The sequence below is a fragment of the Saimiri boliviensis genome, chromosome 3, assembly GCF_048565385.1.
Source record: "Saimiri boliviensis isolate mSaiBol1 chromosome 3, mSaiBol1.pri, whole genome shotgun sequence".
NCBI classification, from domain to species: domain Eukaryota; kingdom Metazoa; phylum Chordata; class Mammalia; order Primates; family Cebidae; genus Saimiri; species Saimiri boliviensis.
The window spans coordinates 29,994,855-30,021,858 of NC_133451.1; the positions used below are offsets into that span (position 1 = coordinate 29,994,855).

A 27,004-nucleotide genomic window follows, 5' to 3' on the forward strand; every position below is an offset into this window, starting at 1 on the left:
ATTTAGCTAGCATTATGTAAGAATTAGGAAATTTGTTGTTCCCGGGGAAAAGAGGGAAAGGTTAAAATAAGTATGAGGTCAATTAAATGGTAGGATCCATTCATCACTTTCTTCTATTATCTTCTCTCTTAGCTTTTCTCTTCTATTTTTCAGTTCCCCTTGCCTCTCTTCTTTCCTTCTCTCCTACAAAACACGTGACTCAAAGAAAAGAAAGGAGAGAAAAAGAAACAGCAGAAGTTCCATCTATGTAAAACATAGTAAAACAGTGTTTGAAACCAGAAAATAACACTTTCCTAAACGGTGGTTCTTATGTCTAATAAAACGGTGACAAACTGGAGGAGTTATTATTATTGTTTTTAGTGCAAACTATTCTTTATGCTGTGATGCTATATTTTACATAGTTTAGAGTCTATGTGTACACACAAATACACACTTATATAGATGGTGAAGCATCACAAGTATATTAATTAAATGGGGAAACTAGGACTGTCAGCAGTGGGCATGTGGGCAAAAGAATGTTGATAATAAACATGTATGTCTAATATGCATTTAAATCCAATATAAGCCTTTCTTGGCGATGATTATAGTAAGGACTTTTTGGCTACATAGAAAATCATCTGTAACAAAAACCTGTGGGGAAAAAAAAAGTTGGTAAAATAGCCCACGACTTGATTCATATACCCTAATTTAAAAATATTTAATTAGGTAAAGCCAGGTAGTATATTTTGATTCCCAATACATAAAAAGACAGATTTTGTGCATTTTGTAAGTATGAGTGCTGAAAATTTTCTTCAGAGCATATTTTAAAATTGTTTAAACACATTTTTTTCATAATAAAACATTAAACACATGCTTATACATATATAAATAAGATTAACAAGAGCACATAAAATCAACACACAATTGCACTCATATATCTGAGGAGTGCTTTCACTAAATCAGAGTGCAAATTTTTTTAAACCAGTATATATTTGTATTTCCGTATACAGCTACATATTTAATGTGTTTGATGACCATCTCTCACAAACACATACACATTCACATATGTAAGGAATAATTAACTTGTATTCACTCAAACACAGTTGACACACTCATTTATAAGCATTGATTTATGTTTTAAAAAGAAGTTAAAAAGCACACCTACTAACCCAGTCGTTAAATCGTGTGGTGAAGAAAGAACGAACCAAATTCTGATTATGTAGAAGCTGTTTGGAACAGTTCCTTTTGATGTTGTATTTATTGTTGAGAATATTTACATAAATTAAAGGAAAAGTTCAATATGTTCATATTTGTTGTTGAGAACAAAATTATTTACCGCTACTTCTATGTTCAACAGTGTAATTATTTTCTTAACAAGGATAATATTGAAGTCCTGTCAACCAATTGCAAACAAGAACAAAACAACAAAAGCATTTTTTGGACTGTACTATTTAAACTAATTATAAACTCCTAATAGTAATAATCAAATATGCTGAACCAATGTGATAGAATATAGCTTCTTTTAATATTTAAAGCAAGCTACTTTGCTATTATAAACAACGATAGATAACAGTTGCTCCCCTATCCCTACAAATTCTGTCAACCTGACTTTTTTCAACTAATTGGGAATCATCAACATGCTTATATATGCACACACTTGAAAAATATTAGCCAAAAATATAGAGTGATCTTTATATTGATTTGAGTCAAAAATGTAATTGCGGGGCCATATTAGCCTTTCAAAGGGATAAAATGTTAAGCACTCAGGCACCATGGTTTCACCAGCAGTACATGTACACACAGTTTCACATCAGACTCATTGTTCCTGTTTGCAGCAATGTGCACAATTTAATAGCATTTAATAGCCCAGCAGTTTCACTGCACCATTCAAAATGCTCCAGTATACTTAATGTAGACTAGTTTTTAAAGTAAATTGACATAAATAAGCTTGCTAGAGTTGGAGGTTCTACTTAGATCGCTCTTGAGTACAGAGGGAAAGATGTTTTGCAATGATGCTAACAGAATTAGTTTCTGATGCATGGCTTGAATAGGAATGGAGATATAATCTCAGAAAACTGGAAAATGCATTACTCGAACAAATAAAATTTTAGTAAAGTAGAATATTTCTTTAAATAAAACTGTGCTTTAGTAATAATGCAAAAATGCAAATTTTACTGTAATTTTGGCATGAAATAATTATATTGCTTGAGGTATTCTAAGTTCAACTTAATAGGAAAATCAAGGAGAAGAATGATGCATGTGTCTATTACATTGATTCTGTCTACAGCCATAGCCCCAAATATTTTGACATGTGCATTCCTGTAATATCTGAAGCTCCATTCCATTTATAATCACAATTCCCCTGCTGAGATCAGGGCTTCTGCTGCTACTGGCCTGAGCCTCTCTCCTTTAGGTCAGAAGAAAAGTTATTTATATGTTTTAATTAGCCTAAACTTTAGCTCTGGGTAGATGACTTTATCTTAACACTTTCATAGATAAATGCATCCTTTGAAACATAATAACTATTTTTACAGTATTCATTCATGTGTAGAATTCTGAAAAGGCACAGTCTAGAAGAAATAAAATCATGCTTATTTAAAATTTCTTTAAAAATATTTACCATGCTTATTTGTTTTAAGCCTCTTGATCACCTCTGTGACTTCCTTCCCATAAGCATACTTTCATTTAAATGTGTAACTTTGGAATTCTTTCTTCTTTGCAGACTTTCCAACTGGAAGATTTTGCTTATCTTGACAATAAATATATACAAAGTGAATCTTAAGTAGTAGCCTCTTACCAAGAAATTTTCTAGCTAGAGACACAATGACATCTGAAAGAAGCCTCCACATTGTAAACATTTCACCACAAAAATACTAATTTTTTTCTTCTTTGCCAATTGCTGCTGTCCTGTACTCCTTCTAACCCTCGTTTTTTCAGGTGCTTATTTCTTATTCGATGTTCTTGGGACCAGAAATGTTTCGGTTTCGGGATTTTGTTTTGGATTTTGGAATATTTGCAGTGTAATCCCCAGCTCAGTATCCCTTAGCTGAAAATCCAGAATCAGAAATGCTCCAAAGAACATTTTCTTTGACCACCATGGTGACACTCAAAATGGTTCCGATTTTGAAAGATTTCGAATTTGAAATTCAGATATCTCTGTTTCTTCATTTTAGCTAACACTAAATAAAGTAGGTTTTCTTTTCTTTTGTACAGCCATGGCTCCAGCATTTTAGGTTGTCTAGGAAAAAGAATGCCATTCTCCTCATAGACTTTTGAGCCCCAAAAGAGTTAGTATGCAAATCCGGCTAAAGTCTCCCAGTAGAAGAGCTTCTTTGCGGTACTTAGAGGTTTATCTCACAACTGTTGTAACCAAATTTCCTGTTATCTAGTGGCTAGGGAAAGCCTTTTCCCTTTATAAAAAACTGTTCCATTGGAGAGACACATTTCACTTCGGTTTGTATGTAATCGATAGTTATATCCCATGTGCTGCATTCTGCCAAGTTTTATGGGTCAGAGGAGAGACAGAGAGAGAGAGAAATATGAAGCAGAGCCCTGACCCAGAGAAGAGTCACCGGAAGAAGCTGTACACACGTGATAGCTCATTTACAACACAGGGCACAGTATGCTAACCTATCGAGTGCAGGCAATACTAAAATGAGTGAGACTGATCAATAAGAACAACAACACTCCAGGGGTGGTGGCTCATGCCTGTAATCTCAGCACTTTGGGAGACTGAGGTGGGCAGATCACTTACGGTCAGGTGTTTGAGACCAGCCTGGACAACATGGTGAAATCCCGTCTTTACTAAAAACACAATAATTAGCCGGTCATGATGGCACGCGCCTGTAATACCAAGTATTCAGAAGGCTGAGGCATGAGAATCACTTGATCCCGGGAGATGGAGGTTGCAGTGAGCCGAGATCCCACTACTGCACTCCAGCCTGGGCAACAGAGGGAGACTCTGTCCCCAAAATAATAACGACAGTAGAAGCATCCAATATTTATTGAACATTTGCTACCATGACAAACACTGTTTGAAGTACTCTTTATTAACTCAATAGTTCAGCAATCCCAAAGGAAAAACAATATTATTTCCTCTTTAAAAATGAGAAAACAGAGTGATTAATTAATTTGCCCTAGATCACACAGCTAAATAGCTACAACAGCAACCAAGCCCAGGGAGTCTGACATCTGAGCTCACAGGATAATTTAGTGTAATCAGCGGTCAAAATGAAACACACAAAAAAAGCAAAATAAAACCCAAATCCCTCAAATCTTTATTGGCAAATTTACTATGTGAAATAATACTTCTGTGAAATTGAGCAAGTGAAATATTTGAGTTTAACTTCCTTTTCATAAAGTATAGTTAAGCGAATTTGGCCTCCAGATTGCAGGATTTCTTGAATTTCAAGTGGTTTATCTCGTAAAAGTGCTGGACGAAACAAACTGCTCTGCAGATGTTAGTTGTTTTATCTGCTGTTGGGGTTATGAGGAACTGAGTGTTGCTCTATTTATGATGGAAGGTTTGGGAAGCTGTAAGCGACACTCTTTTGCATTTATTGGCTGTGAGCCTTTCCCCAGTCGGTTTAACGCTGGAAGTGATGTGGAAGGAAGGAAATGCACGTGAATGGAGGCACCACAGAGGCAGTGCTAGCTCTCTGCCTGTAAACGCAGAAGGAAGCTTACTTCTCTAGTGTGTCATCACCTCTTCTTCAAAAAGAGATCAACAGATCAGCTGGAAAAGGAGAAACCAGCTTCAAAATAGGTTTTATGTGTGAAAAAAAGAAGATAAATAGGGAAGCAATGATTTACCAGTACGTTCCCTCCCGTAACCTGTTCTGTTAGGTTTATCGGCATGATATGATTTCCAAAACTTACACGCTTTCCCTCACTGCATTTGTTAACATTATTTTGTTGAGAATTGGATGAAAGAGTTTAGCTGTTTTACAAGTAAAAGTGGAAACAGGCTGAGTGTGTATGTTTTTGTAAAATATGTGAAATGTAGCAACGTGAGGCAGTATAGGTCCAGTGTGCTCACCTTAGCCATGTACAGCTATTTACATATGAATTAATTAAAATCAACTTAAATTTTAAAATACAGTTCTGCAATCTTACCAGTCACTGTTTTATAGCACACTTCTGTCATCTCAGAAAGCTCGTCTGGATAGTGCTGGTATAGAGTAGTGGTTAACAGGTCAAGTTAGATAACTTCCTGGGTTGCAACCCAACTTCATCACATACCAGCAGTATGACCAGGGACAACTTCATCTTGACACTCATTTATTCATCTGTAAAATGGAGATGATAATAATATCTATGTCATATAGTTGCCATGAGAATTAAATGAAATAATGTATCTAAAGTACTTAGATCAATACAAATAAAGGGCTAAATAAATTTTGGCTACCATTGTTAGGAACTAGTCTTGTTTTTAGAGCCATTAAATCAAATGTCATTAATCAGTTATACAAGGACCAATTGTACATTTTGGGATTAAAATCAACATGACAGTAGGTCCCTATAATGTTTGATTGTAACACATTTTCACTTCCGTATATTCAGATACATTTTGTGTTTTCAAAAGAGCTTTGAGGCTATTAAACATTTTTGAAAACACAAATGCACAGAATTGAAAATGATTAACCAATTTCTAAGCAGATAAAACTAAAATTAAGGATGAGAATGAGAATCATATGGAAGATCATGGTTAAAGGATGCTATTTCAATTACACAACAATAAATCATATCTGAGAGACCTAGTAGTTATGGCCAAAGGGAGATATATATTTAGGCATAATCTTAATTTTATTGTATTATTTAATTTAGATGCAATGCAAATGAATGCAGGAAGTTTCCGGGTTGCAGGCATGTATAATGTGAATTTAGCTCATGCTTCATAAGAAACAGGACCTTATAGAATTGGCAGAAAATGATCTATTACATATAGCTATTTTAACAGCCTACTATTATTTATATTTTTAAAAGCAGGCCCTGCTAACCATCTAGGGAAAAATTACCAGGAATTAGTTTAGGGAAGCCTGAAATACTTACTTGGAAGTGAGGCACTGGTATAACTTGGTAGCTACGAGCACTGAAAGCAGAGTCTGATGGTTTGGACAAAATTTCCCTCCTATGTTACAAGCTGTCTGACTTGGAAAATCATTTAATATCTCTGTGCCTCAGTTTCTCATCTGTAACACGGAGATAGTAATTGTAAATAATCACTTGTGTTTGTTGAGAAGAATAACCTGATTCTTAGGGTATACAATGCATAGTGTTAGCAATATTAGACAAGAGTATTAAAGAGGCTGTGACCCTGGAGAACTAGTTCCTTTCTTCCTCTCTTCCCTCCTGTGAATCTAGTGTAAAAGTATCTTGTCAATTGTTTGCATTGCAAAGATTGTCCTAGCATAAAAGAATATGAAATTTTAGTATAAAATAACTTCTCAAGTCCAGTTTTAATTATATAATTTTTCTGTAAATGCTATTCAGTATTTTTATGTGTTTTCACAGTTTCTAGAAGATACAGTTGTATTGGTTTTTTTTGTTGTTGTTTCTTTTTAAAATATTTGGATGCTCTCTAAGGCAGTGGTCTAAATAGTTTTCCAAATTCTGCAAAAGAAACTCCGGTTTCTCCATGTAATTTCCATTAGTGAGAATATATGCTAATAGAAATTAGGTGGAGAAACCTGAGTAAATCTAGTAATTGTGTGCCATTTGTGGTAAGAAAATTAGATAGTGCACTTAAAATGATTCAATAATTAAATATGTACTTACTAAATCATTTGTAATAGCTTTAGTATATGACCTCAGGATTCAAAGACAACCATGTTGTGATTATCTTGGAAGCTTCCTTGAAAAGTGAATTACAGAATCTACTTTCTTTTCTTTTACTGAACATGCTTTACCCTGAAATCTCATTGTAAAATAAACCTGCCTGTTACAACTATTGCACATCACTTAATCACTTTAGTATGACATGGGGTAGAAGTTGCAAGAAGGGAGGGGGAATGTCATGAAAAGTTGACAATAAACATAAACAGTCAGAAAATTACTTGTGGGAGATGGCAGATGATGAGATATTAAGACAGAAGGCAGACACTCTGCACAGCAGCTGGAGAGGAGAAAAGGTGCATTAGTCAAATGAATTATGAAAAAAAATGAAATCAAATTCCAGAGAGGTGCCAACATTTTCCTCATGCTATCAGATATTTTCACTTTCTGAAATATATTCATTAAGTGCACTTTTAGTCAGTTTATTACTTGGACAAAAGAATTTGAATTATAGCTTTTGGGGAAATATACACTATTCAAGTTATTAACTTAGAGAATGATAGGATGGTTTATAAAAATAGACTTATTATAACTTGGTTAACTTGAATAACTTACTTTTAAAGTCATTCTCGAAGATCATATCCAAATGTTTGTTCTCTCAACTTATGAATTAATCCTCAGGATGCATTTTATTACTTTGTTAAGTTAGATTTTCTGGGTAACATGGTGAAAATGTAAGTACTACAAAAATGTTAAATGAATATTAGTGTTTCTTTCCCTTCCTGTATTTCAGTTGTAATTTACAGGGTTTCCTCTTAAAGAATAGCAGCTGTAAAATAACCTTTGAAGGTCTAATTCAGCCTCTTTGTCCTATTTTCTAAAACCAAATGGACAGTGTTGTATTATTCTAACTCCAGTACCCACAGATTGCCTGCCATGTTATTTTGTCTGTTCTTCTCTTTATTTTCTACAGTTTAGTAAAGTTTGTAATAAAAGAAATCCCTTCAAAAAGTAATTTAAAGGAGAAAGTTCCCCTTAAGCTAACATAGTTTTATTTCTTCTATTTTCAACTTCAGTTCTTTTATTCCACTGTGTTCTCAAATTTGCAGTTATGTAATTTTAGATAAGTCTCCTGGCTGTTACCTACTACTGCCACACTGTATGTCCCATCACATAATATACCAAGTCACTTTGTGCCTGTGAAACAGTTCAGCCAGGGTGCTTTCATAATCAAAATAAAGAGAAATTTGGAAAGTTATTGACACACAAGTGAAGGAAATTTGGAAATTTATTGACACACAAGTGAATCCAATTTTCTATAACACTGGTTCTGCGTAATTAAAATGTAAAATAATATTGACATGGAAATATTGTGTAATGTTTCATTTATTATATATTGAAAATGGCAGATCAGCTGTACTCCTGTGATAAATTGTCAAACATACGAGAGTAGCAGGACAGTATTTCTTTTAGGCCGTTTCCACTTGCTTCCACTTTTTGGCATTGGGAAATCTGGCTTGTATTCGTGGAAATAGGGAAACAACTGTTTAGAATATCAGCAGAGTTTTATTTTTACCGGAGGCAAGTGCAGTAACATTTATATTAAAATTGAAGGTGTGCATACATACACATACACACAGACAAATTGTATATTTCCGTTAGTGTAAAGAAAACACAGAATCTACACAGAATCTGCCAAGAGTTATAACAGAGACCACCAGTACTATGGTAGCAAGTTCTGATGACTTCTAATGGGACAAAATTCCAGTCACTAAATTGAATATATTCTGAGAATTAGATATGTTATTAATTTCAACTAGTTTTTGTTGTCAGGATGTGTTTTTTTATATATCTATATATATTCATTTTCTCTATCCTTGGTCTACACAGCAAGTATGTATGGGGTATTTTCAGGAATTTATTTTGGGCTGACTTCTCCCAATAGCTAGCCATAAGGTATTCTCTCTACTAAAACAAACCCCACCTTTAGATTGGCCCAAAACATACTGTTGAGGGTGATAAAGACGGAGTTCAATAGTTGATATTCATTGACTGCTAAGGTAAAGATGAATTTTCTAGTAAAAGTCCAGAAAGCAATTCTTAAGAGGTAAAACTTTTTATTGACATAGGGCCAAAGGTGAATATTTTAGGGAGCTAGATAAAACCGGCTTTGCCATTTTTGAATTATATGCTAGAAAGGAAAAGGGAAGAAATGTGTTCCCTACTGAATCATAAGATTTCAGCAGTTTTTTATGCCTGAAAAATTCAAAAATGCCTTGTGGTATAAACCTCAAGCTTGGAATATTGTCCTTCTTATTGTATTGAGAAAAATGTATTGAGAGCAAAAGCAACCCACATTCACATGTTTAAAGCTGGGAGGGTTTTGTAATTCATGCCTGGATGAGCACCATGTAAGCGTTTTTTCTTGGCTTCTCAAACCAACCTCTCTGTTATGGAACTTTAGTTAGAGCTAGAAACTTAATGAAAATCCGAAGTTTAAATGTAAGTAACATATTTTAAATAAGCTCTCCTTTATCTAGGCCTGATGCAGTTGTTAATTTACTTGCTTATTTTTTGCTTTCTGTAAATCTTTGCCTTTTCCTCTTTAGTTTTAAAGAAAATAAGTAAATTAAGGCGGTATTTTACATAAGGATTGTAACAGGTCTAAAACAATTGGAAAAGATAAGATTATATAAGAGATTCATTGAGAATCAACTTTAACTTGATTCGATTAATCTCTACTGAGTTGATGTCAGTTGTTAGAAGTTGAAATTACATTTGTAGAAGTGCTCTACCTCAGAGCTCCTGATTAAAGATTACAAATACATTTACATTTCCCCTAATACTAAAGCAATATTCTTAAACATTTTGGTAGAAAATGTGACCATCTAATAACTTGTCTAATTTTCAACTCTTGCTTTAAATAGGTGTAGTAGTTTCAAAAAGAAGACAGGTAGAAGCTTGTTTAACCAGACCTCCACCTACAGGAAGTAATAAGAATAAGACGAAACAAGGTTGCAAAAATAATATGACAGTGTTAAACTTTATTTTTTTTTCTCAGTCGTATTTTAAAACATAAAAAGATGAGCATGATAATTCCAGCCTTTAGAACAATTTTGTAAACAACATATTATAGGTACTGGATAGAAAATAAATGCCAATCTCTTTCTTTCCCCTGATAAATCTGTTGAAATGTGTTTTTTTCCTCTCTATCAAAATAGCAGAATTCTTTCTTGGACCTATATGAAAAATTAAACTCATCATTTCTCTGTTGGTTTTTATAATATATATATATATATATATATATATATATATATATCCCTCAATTAAACATTGTGGTCAAAATAAGTCAATGCAAATAGCAGACAGTAGGTTCTATTGACAAGGGCAATCACAAGGTTACAGTTTTGTAGCACGCATGGACTGTAGAGGTAGATTATTCATAAAATCAAATAGGAAGATAACAGATGCATTAAGCTATTTTATAAGAAGATATTAAAGGACTGTGCTGCTGTAAGAAAGTACATCAAATTGCTTTTTTATTCAGTATGTCAGTTGAAATACGGTCACAATTCTTGGAACTTGTTCTCTTTGCAAAATTCAGCGTGGATCTTTTATTCCTGATATTTGGCTTCTTTCCAGGCATGTGTCTACTGAAGTATGTTGAATTACAAGCTAATAATGGATACTTTTAATAGATTTCTAGGTTTTAGAGCCATTTCCTTTCTTCTTTCTCTTCTTCTATTCTTCTTTTCTCTCTTCTTTGCAAATAAGACATGTTCTAATGTTTGCATACATTTAAAATGAGGGACTTTACAACATACTGAGGTGGCAACCATAGAATGAAAATCACAGAAACGTTTGGGGTATATATGAATTGTCTGAAATGTTTTTAATAAATAATAAATACAGTTTCATCAACTCTCAACTTTATAGTAATTACCTATCAAATCACTACCATAGCTCAAAACTGTAAACACACTTTATTTACTTAAAATTAATGGTTGAAACCATACTAAATTAAATTGACAAATTACATATGGAAAAACTGGAATATATTTTCTTTTTTTAATATAGCATTTCTACAACCATGATTGCTTTTTAAGGTCTACTTTTCCAATAATACTGTTACTTAAATCAACAAAAATAAATGATTATTTTTAATGTAGCATTCTTAGCTTTTAGTTAAATATTTTAATTATATAAGCATTTGCTAAAAAAATTACATACCCTATATTTTATTCAGGCATTACGTGAATTAGGGAAATTTTAGTCAGCACGAAATCTTCTTATTAGAAACAATAGTTGTAGTTTGAAAACCTCAATGATTTCTTTTGAGAATTGTGACAATACATGGATTTAAAGCTGGCAAGCATAGTATTTTGTAAGGAAAAAGCTACATCCATCTCTAAGGTTTGATTTCCTCTTGGCCATGTAGAAAATACAAAAGAAAAGAAAATCAATCAATATACCAAAACAGACCAACAAACAATAAAACAAAAAGACAAAGCGCCTTCCAAGGTTATCTAAATAATATTATTTTTATTTTTCTAATTTGTCGTGTTGGTTTATTATTGCCAAATTTATCCTCTGGCAACTAAATATAGAAAGATTCTTAATTTTCATTACAAACTGCCTCCTAGAAAAACAAAACAGCAGCACTCACAGAATACTTGTCGAAACTTAAAGTTTGATGCTTTTAGAGAATCCTATTATTTACTAGGTGTTCAGTACAATAAGTGCTCAATACATTTTATACCCATGAGGCTAAAAATCTGTGTTTTATTTGATAAATGTATTTGATATATAACTTCAGATAAGGTCTCTCTGTAGAAGAAAAAAATTAACCCTTGCATTAAGGTTGCCAGAAAAGTTAGTTCTTTTAAAATACAAAAAATAAGAAATTATTTTACTGGAAAACATAGTTTTTTTGTTTGTTTGGTTGGTTTTTTTTTTTTTTTTTTTTTTTAACTTTTTTATTCATTTTAAAGCAGATGTCCAGGCTCACACCTGAAATCCCAGAACTTTAGGAAGCCTAAGCGGGAGAATTGCATGAGGCCAGGAGTTCAAGACCAGCCTGGACAACAAAGTAAGAGATGTTGTCTACCAAAAGTAAAATGAAACAAATTAACCAGGCATAGTGGCACATGGCTGTAGTCCCAGATACTCTAGAGCTGGGCAGGAGGATCCTTTGAGTTCAGGAGTTTGAGGCTGCAGTGAGCAATGATATGATCACACCACTGTGCTCCAGCCTGGGTAACAGAGGGAGACCCCGGTTCTCTAAAGGAAAAGAGTTGAAACATTAAATTACAAGAAAGAACAACTATAGATGTACATATGGAAGTGTTTCTGTGTCTTTAATGAAGACTCTATATATATGACTATATATGTTTATACACACACACGCTATATATCTGCATATATATATTTTTCCAGAGAAAAAGTATGTCTATATATATATATATACACACATATTATATACACATATCGTATATACACACAATATATATCTGAATATATATTTATCAAGCAGTATAACTAATATATATATCTGCATATATATTTATGCAGATACATAATGTGTGTATGTGTATATAAATAAATAAATAAATATATATATATATATATATATATAGACATACTCTTTCATTATAGTCTCCTTTCCCAGAGAAAGAGAAGGTTTATATATTAGGTATACACACACACACACACACACACACACACACACACATATTATAGATCTACACATACTGATTCTCTGGGAAAGGAGACTATAATGAATGTGCATGAAGAGTTATTTTGACTTATTTTTCACATAAATTTTATGTGTTTATTGTATATTTTACAGTTTTCTATAATATAAGACAAGGGAGGGATCTATCCTGGAGACAAGGATGCAATAATTCTAGCATTCTATAATTTACATATGGAATAAGTGAGACTTTTAAAAAATGTTCCTGTCACATAGAATTCCATGCTGTTACATTGGCATTCATGTTATTTATAGCCTCCTGTAAGTGGAACATTTTTTTTTTATTCCTGGGGATTTCCAGCTTAGGCTATGATTTGCAGCTAATTATCTCAGGAATTTTAGCTAATATTTGTAAAGAAATCATACAGCAATGAAAACCTTATAAAGACTTTTGAATAAAATAGACAAATAATTATGATTTGGGGGATAGTAAATTTATTTTCAGTACTAAAATACTAATGTAGGATAAACTCATTTAAAATCTTGATTTACACAGAAGTTTGCATTGCTGTAGAAAAAAAAGGAAGTGGCCTATTTAAATTATACAGCAAAAATCTACCCAGAGGGGTGGGGGGAAACAGAAAGGAAGTAGCATAATTATAAAAATGTTTGGAATGCTGCTATTAAAGTGTGAAATATATATAAATATATAAGCCAGTTAGAGAACCACACCTTTATTTTGCAATTCCACATCGATTTTTATCTTAACAAAAAGTTATACTTAAAATATTAAACGAGAATACATTTTTCTGTCATTTCTCCATGATGTAGAGATATAAAACTTGAGATATATAATGTATTCCATCAAATTAGTAATATACTTTTCTTAAGTGATATCACAGGAAAATGATCTTCTAGAATTGGAATATCATTTCATTTTCGGATATATGCCCCTTTACAGAGACATCTCCAGCCACTCATTCCCTTTCTCTCACCTTATTTTAATTTCCTGTACAAGATTTACTCCTACCTGGCAAATACTTGTTTATTTATTTGTTTGTTTCTTATATGTGTCTCATTTTTAGAATATAAACTAATGTGAGAGGAGAGAAATTCTCTTGCATGGCACATCAAAGACAATCAATATTTATTAGATGAATTGATAAATAAGTAAATATATTTCAATGCGATGAAGTTCCTTTTCAATGAAACTGTATTTTTCTGGATTATCAGTGATAATACCTTGTCACCATAAGTTGGCCTGAATGTATGTCAATGGCTGACCCTCCAGACTTGGCGATGAGAAAGTTCCTTTAAGTTTCATTCTTGTTCTTTCTCATAATGGAGACAGCTCTACTTCATGCCCTTGTCTTTTTCTGTCAAAAAATCAGAATGCATAAACTCAGCAAACTACCAGTTGCTTTATTGTGCAAATAAATCCAATCCACATCACACTTTATGATGAAATGCCAAGTCCATGACAGCTGAATAATACATCCTTACAGCGGTGTAGTGTGAATACCCAGGTGATGATCCCCAGTGTGTTTTATAGGTTTTATTGACAGAGTAAGTAAGATATGTCTGTCAAATGGAAACATATAACACAAACCATGGAACATTTTGTCCCTATCAGTCAAGAATTGCCATGAAAATACATATATAAAAATCATATTTTACAAGCGTGTCATGTCAAATCCTTGCACCTCCATTAAGGCCCAGTACAAATTCTGCCTCTTCTATTAATTCTTCTAAAATCTCACACTACCCAGAATCTGTCTCTGAACTCACTCATAAGCCTTTACCCATGTCTGCATTATATCATTTAACACATTCTTTTGTAGAAGAGTAAAACTATTAGCATATGAGTCTTTAATATATAGCTTTATATTATAAAGTCTTTAAAGGTAGTGACGTGTTTGTTTTCTCTGTACTTCCCAAACTATCAAACATGAATAATGAGAATATTTAAAAATATTAATTATAGATCACTTGTGTAAATACAGACTTTAGTTAATACATAAAATGTCAATATCTAATTTAAATTTATTTTGAAATTAAATGTGTTCGTTATTTCATATGTACACTCTTTCAATTTCACAAATTAATTTTATGGTATGGTTACCAAGATACATAGCTTCTGGTGACAGAAAAGATGGGCCCGGATTGGTGGGTGGGTGTAACATGATTCATTTTATTTTATGCAATTAAATTATTTGAGGCCAACATTCCATCTGCAAAATTCAATCATTAACAAAAATGTAAGGATATTTACGTCCAAGGACATTAAAGTAACAGCTATTAATGATCAATGTTCAGGTTCTTTTTATATTTTCAAGTAAATGTGCAAAACATGCTAAAATTTCCAAATGACCCAATGAAAATATACACTTGTATATCTGTAATCAATAATGTAATATCCGTATATTTACAATTATTAGATCACAAGGACCGTAGGGGTCTGTATAACCACTTTATGGGAGGAGTGCTTTGAGTAAGAAACAGGTTTTGCACATTCTTTTAGGTGTTTTTGAATAATTTCTTCAGAAAATTTGAATAATTTTAGAAGCATATGATTTACTACAAGAGCTTCCTAAGTAAGTCACTGAAAAAGACAGGGTTTTTTTTATTTTTTTATTTTTTTGACAGAACACCACTATTGATTTTATTAGGCAGGAGAGGGTGAAAGGCCATCATCTAAAACAATGATTCGGCCATAGAACAACTCTAGGGGGCACCAGTTACAAAGGCTACGATGGGATTGGTGCTCTTGGATCCCTGGAATGCAGTGGTTTCAGTAGGAAGTAAGGACTTATCACAAACAATGTTGTAGTAAGATGAGTAGTATTTGTTAAGGAAATAATAGTTTCGTGGTCTCTTTGTGTAAAAGTAAATGAACAAAATAGCCTTGGAATCCATATGTAAGATAATTTTATTGAAGACTCACATGAACTGTCTCAATACAGTGTCTCAAAGCAAATAATTGAGTATAAAGGCTATTGTGCTTGGGATGTGTGTGTGAGAAAGAGAAAGTTGTGTATTCTTGTTTATAGCATTGAGCTCTTCTGGACTACGTGTGACAGGAAGATTTATCTAATTTATGTGAAAAACCATTTAAGAGAAGCATTAGCCATGCTGCCAGTGGTATCAGAGAAGCAGACCCAGTTAGTCAACTGTAAAAGCTGCCCAAGAAGCAGTTATTATGCACCTTTACCTTCTAAGCATAATCTGAATCTTGCTATCTTCAAAATTTCTGCTTTTAACTCTAACTTTTGGATTGGAGTTAACATAAGACGGAATTTATATGACTAACGCAAAGTTGAGTTAAGCGATAGTTATTCTTACTTTAAAAAATAATTTAGATGCATTCAATGCACAGCACCGTGGTAAGGGCTATGCCATAAGCTCAGTGAGAGCAAGGACTCTGTTAGCTGTACTTGTTCATATCTACACGGGTCCCATACAGATGGGAGGATCTAAACCGTTCCCTGCACATAATGCCTAACAGGCTTTCAGAATCACTTATTGACTGAATGAAGATACCCAGAGTAGAAGAAATGGGGTAGAACAATCTTTTATTTATTAATGCTTCTGATATAAAGTTTCATTTGACACATAAACGTATATATACGCATTGCACACACACCTATGTACAGGCTGTCACCACCACTACCACCCAGTAACAACAATAGTGATTGTATCACAAAAGCAGTGTGCTCTATTTGATTGGCTGTTGTAGTGAAAACAATATAGAGAGGAAAAAAACTAAATTAAATTAATACTTAGCTCAAGGTGGGAATAAATAAAGAACTCTTTTTAGAGTTGAGGGTACATTGATTTTATCTTTGAATATAGATACAATGATGATCAATACAGAAAAGGCTTGTAGTAATGATGGCAGTATGCAAGTGGCTTTACAATACAGGACTTTTTTTCTGAAAATGAATTAATGATGTGTCTACCCAATAATGTTAAAGCAATAAAACTTTCCACTTAAATGAGTAACTCAAAGACAATTTCAGCCTTGTTTTACTTAGAAAGTAGACAGTTTTAATAATCCCAAGATTTGTAACATCAAAGTATGCAACTTTATTTTTCAAGCCTGTCGCATTTTTCAATCTTACGAATATTTGTAAATCTTAATTAACTTTGTGAAAAGGCTGAAAAAGAAGATTATCAGCATGTGGTGATTGACAAGATAATGAAATTTTTCTTCTGCAAAGTTCTGATACATTTAGTCTGACTTGGATTTCTCCCTATATCATTACTTAACTCATTTTTATTTTTAGTTCAGCTGAATCACTAAAAGGAAATATTCACCAATGTAACTTGGGGAGAAAGATTCTGATCAGAAAACCAAGATCTTTGAATCTAGACCAAATTTTAAGTAGAGGTGAACTACATCTGCCCAAGACAACATTCTTGATTCCTTTAAACCTTTTCTTCTCTTACTACCAGTAACCTTCAACTTCAGCATACCTGGCAGGCATCTGTCTCTATATCAACATCTTTCAATTCAGGACCCATATAGCTTTCTCTTTCCTTGGTTTGATCATTTTTAATCCCCAAATGAAAACAAAGCCTTGAAGTTATTCCCATTTTATTCTGCATTCCTATAAGATTTGAGATAAAGATTTTCTGAGTTGTGGATGTTTTGGTAGAATAAGAAAATTGAGCCAAAATCTGCTACCACCTGTACTCTAAATCCACTGATAATTTGCAGCATCTCATTTGTAATACCTGACACAAATTGAGGCTGCTGTTTGCTTATGTATTTCTTTTTACAAGTTGCTTCTCCCCATGATTTTCTATTTCCTAGCAAGTTCATAAAAAGACCAGAATATACTTTGGAAAATAAAATCCTTACATATTAAAAAATCAGAAAATGGCCAGAAAATACAGGGAAACAGCAAAATATCTCTAGTCTTGATTTTTCACCACATAACTAACGAAAGTGAAAATACAGGTATAGTATACAATGTCATTAAAGCTTAAGATAAATAGGCACCTTGATTTATGCTTGATGAGAGTATATTTATCGGCACAACTTTCAATGAAGTAGTTCCAAAATATGTATCACAGGTAATCTATCTATGACCCAACATTTCGTTTTGAGGAATTTATCCTAAGAGGGTAATTAGTACTCAAAATGTATGTATATAAATGTCCATTACACCATTGTAAGTAACTGGAAAAAAAAAAAAGATAAATATGGGCATTGTTAAACAAATTATGACATATTTATAAAATTAAATATATAGTCTTAAAATGACTTGCTAGAGTTATATTTATTAACAAAAAGAGTTTTCAAAATTTAAAAAGCATGATCACATTTCATTTACTTAGTAAAAATGTTGTTTGAATTTTACTTTGCATGAGGCCACATGTCTGGGCAGGGGGATAAAATGACGAGCCCAAAGAAACAGGATTCCTGGCCAGGCACAACAGCTCATACCTATAATCCCAGCACTTTGGGAGGCCAAGGCGGTGGACTGCCTGAGGTCAGGAGTTTGAGACCAGCCTGGCTGACATGATAAAATCTTGTGTCTACTAAAAATGCAAAAAAATTAGCTGGGTATGATGGCGAGCGCCTGTAGTCCCAGCTAGTCACAAGGCTGAGGCAGGAGAATGACTTGAAACCAGGAGGTGGTGGTTGCAGTGAGCAGAGTCGTGCCATTGCACTCCAGCCTGGGTGACAGAGCAAGATTCTGTGGAAAAAAAAGAAAAAAAAAAAAAAAAAAAAGAGGTTGGGCACAGTGTCTCATTCCTGTAATCCCAGCATTTTAGGAGGCCCAGGTAGGTGGATCACAGAGTCAAGAGTTCAAGATCAGCCTGGCCAATATGGTGAAACCCATCTCTACTAAAAATGCAAAAGAAATTAGCTGGGCATGGTGGCGCGTGCCTGTGATCCCACCTACTCAGGAGGCTGAGGCAGGAGACTTGCTTGAACTGGGACACGGGAGGGGGATGTTGCCGTGAGCTGGGATCATGCCACTGCACTCCAGGCTGGGCTACATGTAGAGCGTGATTCTGTCACAAAAAAAAAAAAAAAAAAAAAAAAAAAAAGAAAAGAATTAGGATTCCTGCCTTTGTGGAGCCCATGGTTAACTATAGGAGAGGAAACATTCATTAAAGACACATACACACACACACACACACACACACACACACACACACACACATACACACGTACGCTTGTAATGTTTTAAGAGGAGAATTCTGTTAGCTGATTGGAAGAATAGCACCTGGTATGCTAGGAGTGGGGCGTTGGAGATGTTTTGAAGAGAGAAGCAAAGAAGGTGGAGGTCTTTATAAGCACAAGTAAAATGTTTCATTTTGAAAACAATTTGGCAAACAAAATGAAGTAAGTAGACTGTTATTAAAATAGAAATAACCGTCGCCTGGTATTAATGAAAAAATAGAAAAGTAAATGTATCCATATGTAAAAACAGACCCCTAGTCCCATTGATCCTGGACACCCCATAGAAACAAACAAAAACTAACCTCCTTTCTAATCTGTATTTCCATTTCAACCTTGTAAAAGCTGAGGATCAATATAAACAGCGGCCTTCCTCGGAAAATCCCAACACAGGTCAGAATGAATGGAATCTCTTACTGAGAATTCTATCATTCAGTGACTGTAAATTCTAAAGAAATAAAAAGCACTTTTCCTATATTATTTGGATTTTATTTGTTTCAAGGTGTGAGAGATTCTCTCCTCTCTCCGTCTCTCTCCTGTGCACGTGTGCTCTTGTTCTCTCTCTTGCTCTGTGTGTGTGTGTGTGTGTGTGTGTGTGTGTGTATGTGTGTGTGTGTGTCTGATATGAGTAGTTAAGAGACACTGGATTTTAATCAGCTTCTAAAGTGTAGACAAATCAAGTTCTATTTCACAGTTGAACTGTAAACTTGGGAGTCACTGCGATTGTTAATCCCTCTTAATCTCTCCCTGATATCCAGTGCTGGCTTCCAGAACAAAGAAAACAAAAAGCAGGAAAAAAAAAGTACTCCAGGACAGATGTGCAGAAGGGTGTGGATTCAGAAACTAAATTCTTTGTCTTTTATAAAGTGGCACAAGCTGTAACACCCAGCAATCTCAGTTTAGTAAATTAGCAGTAGGATTCTGTCCGCTTTAATTCAAATGCAATCCAGGCCTAATTACTACTGTTCACAGCACACTAGCCATTTGTTTGAGTAATGCAGGGCTGTATATATTCCCACTGTGAAATCCATGTTTGATTAGGATTCACATTGATTTCTACCCACTGACTGTGTGCAAAGATTCTCATACAAATTGATTTTTTTTTCTCCTCCTCCCTTTCCTTTATTTTGCCTTCTGAATGGTAGAACGCAAGAAGATGTTTGTGTGCAGTGGAAGAAAATATTTTTCCATGTTTACGTTGAAAAAAAAAATAACACATTAGGAAAATATTCTGAGAAATATATGGACCAATAAATGTTTCATACATGTTTAATCAGTCTATAAGGTAAAACCGTGCATGGGGAAAGAAAAGTCTTGATTACATTTGACAGTTTTGTTGATTAAGTCCAGGGCTAAGGGTCTCCAGTGGCACTAGACCCGGAGAATTAGAGGCCATTACCTCTAATTCATTAAGACACTTTCAGTTGTTATCCCAAGTGGTCTCACATAGCCCTTAGGGAAATGCATGTTCTAACTACTAGAATCTAGGTCCATCACCATGCAAACAAAAATCCTTCATTTCCCCATTTGTACATTCTTTGGAGGAATTTTCTCTGACCAACATTGGCTAAGAAGAAGCTAACCAACTGAAAGGACTGTATTTCTTTGAAAAGGGCAGTTCTGACCTTTTGTATGGTCAGAAATATGCTAGCTGTTGTAATCAACAGCCCCAGAATTTTAGTGCTTTACTCCCAACATCCATTGATTTTTTGCTTATATAATTCACAGTGGATGTCCAGGGGGTGGCTTTCTGTGGGACTCAGAGACCCAAATTTCTTCCATCTTTTAATTCCAGCCTTTCCCAAGACCTTGGAGTCTTTACTGTTCCTCAAGGAGATAAGGAGCAGGAAGTGCAGCACCAATACTTTTTTTCATGCGTCAGTCCTGCCAGTGGCACACTTCTCCAGGTCCAGAGACATGAGTATCTTTAATTTCAAGGAAGGTGGATAAATACGGTCTAATCTAGAGACCAGGAAGAGGAAACGATGTTTGGATGAGCACCTAGTGAGTTGCTATCACAAAAGAAATTTCATTCAGGAAGTCATTTTCTTTTGGAAATAAAGAGATACAAAATAAGAACAAAACAGCAACATTCCTCTATGTGAAGTGTATCTTTAGTTTTGAAATTATAAGGTGAATGCACCTTTGGTTAGGTTAGGAAACTTAACACAGCTTATTTTGCTTAATTGATGTTCTGGGAAGAATTATTGCCATTTAAATATGTGAAATAAAGAACACTTCCTTTGAATTACCTTATAAGGAAGTCAGTGTTTAAACTGCAAAAGCTTCTTAATAGTAATGAGTGTTGATTTTCTGTAGCAGTAGACTCTGTTTGCAACTGATTGTATGAGAGTACCCTTTGCGGATTAATAATAATTTTTAAAACTCTCGTGTTTTACATGGCAAACAACTCCTACATTTGCTGATAAAGGTATTCTTAGCACCATGGAGACTTTGTGATTTTGCACAGTTGATGATGATTATTTCTAATAGTAGAGTAAGTAATGACTTTAAAAATTCACACTATAAGCTTGAAAATCCTAGTGCTTAGTTTTATTTTACATAATTTTGCTTACTGTATCATTAAATCTATTTAGGTAATGAGGCAAAACATTTTCTGTAGCATGGTGGGAAAGCAAAAGAAGTACATTAAGAATAAGGCATGACTGAATATTTTGTATGTTTCTTATATGTTTATTTAATAGAAACATACTCTTGAATCAGAGATAGAGCACATAAATGTTGAAAAGTGATTGTAACCCAGATATTTCAAGTGTAAATCAGATTTATCAGGAGAGGTGAGGAGAATGTTTGAAACCTCCTTCATTCCTACTTGTAGTTTTTCCATAGAAAAGAACATGTGAATACCGAATTTGTCTGTATTTTGATGACTATGGATTGAAAATTCTTATGAGTAGGTCATCAGGTTAGAAAAATACAGAGTTGAGTGAAACTTGGGCTTTGCCTTTGAAAAAGCTCATACATAGGGGTAGAAACAGCGTCATAAGCTGCTGTGCAATCTGGAATATGGTGAGCGTGATTAGGAAAATGAAAATAAGAGAGACCAACAGTTAAGTTGAAGGAAAAGAATGGGAAAATAAAAAGGAAATAGGAATTGAAAGTAACCTAATCAGGTAAATTATGCCAACTATCTTTGCTCAGAACAAGGGGCTTGTGTACATGGGTAAAGAAAATGAGAGCGAAACTGGCAAATATTCACAATGGAAATTGAAACAAAACTTAAGATATGTTAATATGGTACTTGTGAATTTAAGGAGATGGTGGGCTAGGTAGTGAGGTCAAGGTCTAAAAGCAGAGCATTTAATTGGCAAAGCTGATGTGGTGTGAAAATGCAGAGTCTTTGACTCTCCCATTCAGACCTGATTACTGGCAACACCAGAATCGCAGTTTGCAATGGAAGCTGGGTGTGGTTTAAAGTGGTCTGGAGGTTGTAAAAATAGACTATGGCACTCAGATGAATCTCCTGCATGTATTTTATATTTCACTGTCCCTATTCTTGTCCTGGCATCTAAACCTTTCTCTTCTGAAAGAATTGCTGGGAAAAACAACAATTTCATAGCCAGACAGACCTGAATCAAATTCCTGCTCTATCTCTAATTTAGCAGTATAATTCAACATTTCTTTTTTTAAAGCTAAAATTACTCTGAAATAAAACTGAGAATTCCTCATTTGCAGGACTATTGTTAGGAGTAAGCGAAATAATATATTCATGCAGGTAAGAGCCTAAACAACACAAGCACAGAAGATATCTGGCATGGCTGACGATTCATTTCATTGCTTGCCTACTTTCATGTAAAGGTCAGCTTTTCCTCCCTTCTTTCTCTTCCTCCCTCCTTCCTTTTTAAAAAGTTTATTTTAGAATTACAGAAGAATGACTATACATAAAAGTGATGCTACAGGATTTCTCTGCCTTACACTACGTTATAGCAAAGAAAGACCGAATATAAAACAAAGCTCCTAGAAATCATACTCAGGATTTAGGAGGAGCTGAATACAGAAGGGATGTTCAGAGACGTGTAAAAGAGAGAGCGTTCTAAACCCCGCAAGGACAAAGTAGTAGAACTCAAGGTCAGGAAATGTAATGAGGCACAGCATAAAAGAAGCACCGTCAGAGGCTTTGGAGACCTTGATGTCCATTTGGGTGGAATCAGGGATTGAAGCTTGTCAGTAAGAAGAGCATTAAAACTTTGAAATGCTAGTTTCTGTGATGTGGATGGGTAGTCATTTGTTCGAAGAGAGTTCTGTGTTTGAGGAAAGATATACTCCAGAAAAGTGGAGTGGGATAGAGAACAGTGGAGAATAATATATGAAAAACATGAACTTTTTTCAGAGCACTCGACTAATCACTGAATGAAACATAATTTCCTTTAATACTTGCAAAAACCTTCAGGGTAGATATAATCTATATTTTACTTTCCTTTTTTCACTTAGTCTCAGTTTTTATTCCTGTAAAAAACTGAGATACTTAAATCTGTTTAATAGGAGTATTGAAAAAATTAGAAGTTATTATGCAACGCACCTGGTTAAGTGCCAGAAATATATTAGGGTCTCTTTAAAAATGGTAGCCATTATAATTATTATTGTCAGTTCTATTTATGAAATACAGAACTTGAAGCTCAAGAAAATTTTATAATCTAGATTATGACATAAGTAAATATTAGAATCAGTACCATAATTTAAACCTATTTGTGTATAATACTGAAGATGGATATATTCTTTTCAATTTATCACATTTCTTTTTGACTTCCCAGACTTTCTCAAAGCATTTTTTCTTTGAAGCTACATACTGTAGTAACATTATTCAGAGAAACAATGTGTGATTTTACTTATAACTAGTAAAGACATTCTCATAGGAACCTGGTCTTTCTGTGACTTTTTTTTTTTTTTTTTTTTAAAACCAAATCTCACTCTGTTGCTCAGGTTAGAGTGCAGTAGTATGATCTCTGCTCACTACAACCTCCATCTCCCGGGTTCTAAGCCATTGTTCTGCCTCAGCCTCCGAAGTAGCTGGATTACAGGTGTGCACCACCATGCCCAGCTAATTTTTGTATTTTTAGTAGAGATGGGGTTTCACCATGTTGGCTAGGCTGGTCTCAAACTCCTGACCTCAGGTGACCCACCCACCTCGACATCCCAAAATGCTGGGATTACAGGTGTAAGCCACCATGCCCAGCCTCTTTGACTTTTTAAAAGTTGTGAATAACCTTACACAGAAATGGTGATTCCGTTTATGATGCTGGTAATATTTGTTGCTTTTTAGCTGGTGTATTGAAATGCACAATTCTGTGTCATTTTTTCTCAAGAGGTATCCAACAAAAGGAAAGGTTAACATATATTTCTCAGGATTTTCAGAGAAATTGTCTCACATATAGGACATGTTGAATTTAACATCTTGCATAGCATCTGCCCTTAATTTTCAGCTATGAAAAGCTAAATGAAATGGTTGTTAGTATACAAACAGCATTAGGAGAGTGACTTGTTTCTTAATGTAGTTCTAATAATTGGAAGAAATCTCAACTCTGGCAGAGTGTAAGTATTTGAAGGATTTTTTTCTCCTTTTTTGTCATTCAGCTGAATGTTTTGATCTCACTTAACAAGGATTCAGTCTTGTGTTGTTCTTTAAGTATCAAGGAGACCTGTGAGACTGTTTTGAAGTACATGATTTATTTTCTAATTATCAACGGTAATTAACAGATGCTTGAAGAAAGAAATGTTTCACTTGCCTATTATTTACTACAAAATTTATCTAAAACCTATCTCTTCATACTATAATATTCAGCCTCAATCATGCATTTTAAGTGTTTCCTGTTCTTTCCCAAATATATCAAGAACAAGTTTCTCCATTATTTCAGAGATTAGAAATGTAGTGATTTTTAATTAAGATTGCATTTTGCAATCCAGTCTTTGGAAATGTAAAACTTACAGAATATATATTATGGCACCCACTGAAAGTATGAATATTACAAAAAGTCTTTATTAAAATCTTTGTGAAAAATACTGTAAGTTTCCAGGACATATAGACTAAAAAGAGTAATAATGCTTAACACACAGGACTCCAAGGTTTTTAGACAGCCACCTGTGGGTGTACATGCTTTATGAATTTTGCATAGCTACAATTACTAACACGTGTCAAACAATTTACCATGCACTGTTACATGCCATGCCTTACACCACCATTACTGAGAAACTCCAGATAGCATTGAGGTCTCATTGACTTTGGTACAACCAAAATGTTTGCCAGCATTAGACTCTTATCAATAACTCCTTAGCCTTCTTACATTTTCTCCCTTTTTCCCCCTCATCTATGAAATTTTTCCTGAGTTCCTTCCCAATTTTCTAGACATTTTATTTGGATTATCTTTCTAACTACAGTGTCATTTGCCTCTATTTTTGTGTCACAAGTTGTACTTTTGATTTATTTAAATTTAAACTTTGCACTTTGGTATGGAAGTAACAAAAAACCCCAAGGCTATGATCTGATCCACAACAGCCAGGCTAGCAGCAAGGGAAGTTGAGATAACAAACAGTGGGCATACCGAAATGAGCATACTGTTCCGACACGTGTTCCCAGTTTTATGAACATATTATGGAGCTGACAGATGCTATGATAAATTTGCATAAAGATATTGTCTGCAGCACAATTTTTATGGATTCCCTTTAAAGCTGAAAGTCTATGTGCCTGTGAGCAAATATGTATTAGCATACGTGCTTTCCTGACTGCCTCGTTTTCTCTCTTCGGGACATAACATTCTGCCACCTTGGCTTCCCACAGAATTAAAAGTTTCTACACATCACTGATATTTGTGACACCTCTTATTTTTTGCCATAAAACTATGTAGCACTATTTACCTTTCCTTTGTGGGGGGCGAAACCCCATCCAAGCATGTACACACACACACACACACACACACACACACACACACCCCTGTGGACTCATGTCCTGAGAGCATGGTCTAATGTTGCATGACTCCCACATTAAAAGAAGCGCATTCAGTGATGTCACAAAGCTGATTGCCTCAGTTGATTCATGATTTGGTCAATTAATACATGTCAGCTGATTGGTAGTATTCTCGAAAGGGCTTCAAATTATTGCATTTTAAGTAAAAATGGGAGTAAGACGCTAACATCTACTTCTAAACTTTTTTAAAAGCAAATCTAATGCAATTGTAACACTAGAATCCTCTACTCAGGCCCCACAAATTTTCATGATTTGCCATAAGGAAATCCAGCCCGAGCTTTGCTGACTAGTAAGATAAATTTGTCTTTACCAGACCCAACTCTTTCTACCATTCTGTTAAGTCTTGGTGGAGTAGCTAAATTAATTCCCCAAAGGACTCTTTAAATTGCCAGCTAAGCTTTCTTGGAACCTCGTCACAAATAGGCATTATGTTCTTTGTAAGAAAAATTTCACTCTGCATTTGATCAAACACCTTGGTAGTTTGCTTTATAGACTACCCTTCATTATTTTTTATAATATTCTACATTGTTCCTTTAAAAACTCCTATATTTACATGTAAATGTTATATATGTATATAATGTTTATTTATATCTTCATAATATTTATATATGCTTTCCTACATACAAGTATATTTGACATTGAACTCAATTGCTAAAAGTAAGTATGTCTCCGATTGTTGGTTCCCTGGAAATTACTGTATGTAACATTTCCGTGTGAACACACCTGCTTTGTATCAATCCTGGCTATCTTTTATTGGTATTTTATCAACTTGATGTAATTTAACTGAAGAAATCCTTCAGTTTCCTGTGGGAATTAAATTAGCCAATTGAATTTTAGCTATTGCAACTCTTTTTGTATTTAGATGACTTATTAATGACCATGATCATTTTGTACCTTTTATAACTTTTTTTTTTTTTTAACATAAGACAAATACTCTAGAAAGTATTCTTACATAAGCCAAATTATTTATTTTGTGTGGTACTGATTTTGAGTAGCCTTAAGTAATGTCTGCTAACATGGCTATAGTGATACTAGGATATATAAAAAATTATATGATATTCAGTGTTATACACAGGAGCAGTCCCAGAATAAGAGGACTTAAGAATGTTCTTTTATTTAAAATCTGTTATGTTTTGTTTTTTGTTTCAAAGTTCATGCAGTACACCACACTCAAGCTTGATTATTTAAATGTGAAAATCTTCCTTAAAACATCATAGAGGAAGTTACATGTTTTATTTCTAAATTGCCCAAATTGCAGTACACTTGGCTTCTGAGGTAGGAGGACCTATTAAGGAGCGTGTGTGCATGTGTGCATGCGTGTGTGTGTGTGTACATGGGGTGTGCGTGTGTGTGCGTGTGTGCATGCATGTGTGTCTGTGAGTGT

At 34.2% G+C, this 27,004-nt stretch overlaps 1 protein-coding gene across 5 annotated transcripts in view; it reads left to right on the forward strand.

The window, feature by feature from the left end:
- The window catches only part of PCDH7 (protocadherin 7), a 416,910-nt gene that overhangs the window by 274,335 nt on the left and 115,571 nt on the right, over positions 1 to 27,004 (forward strand). The gene's annotated exons all lie outside the window — the stretch shown is intronic.